The sequence below is a fragment of the Buceros rhinoceros genome, unplaced genomic scaffold (assembly GCF_000710305.1).
Source record: "Buceros rhinoceros silvestris isolate BGI_N320 unplaced genomic scaffold, ASM71030v1 scaffold38348, whole genome shotgun sequence".
In the NCBI taxonomy this organism is placed as follows: domain Eukaryota; kingdom Metazoa; phylum Chordata; class Aves; order Bucerotiformes; family Bucerotidae; genus Buceros; species Buceros rhinoceros.
The window spans coordinates 585-939 of NW_010429226.1; positions in this window are offsets into that span (position 1 = coordinate 585).

Consider the following 355-nt stretch of genomic DNA (forward strand, 5'->3'; position numbering starts at 1 on the left):
AGCGGGAAGGCTTGTTACAGGGGGAGAACGTGGCCATCAACAGCGGGAGCTGAGCCCTCGCTGCCCTGCGGGGTTGATTTCCCTGGAGCATCTCTCCCTCTTCACTGGAAGGGGACTGGTGTGGTGCTGGAGATAACAGCCACTGTCCTGCTGCTTTTTGCAGGAGAAACGTCTCCCCTGCCTCGCTGCAGGGGCTCCGGGAGGGGACAGTGAGGCTGTGCCTGTCCTTCCTGGGGTGGGGAGTGGGCCCCCAGCCGCCTGGTGCGGGGAGGGTGAGACCCTCTGCTCCTGTTCCCAGGGGGCTCTGGGGGGTGGTGGGGCTGGGCTTGGGGCTGGTCCCGCTGCTCCCCGAACC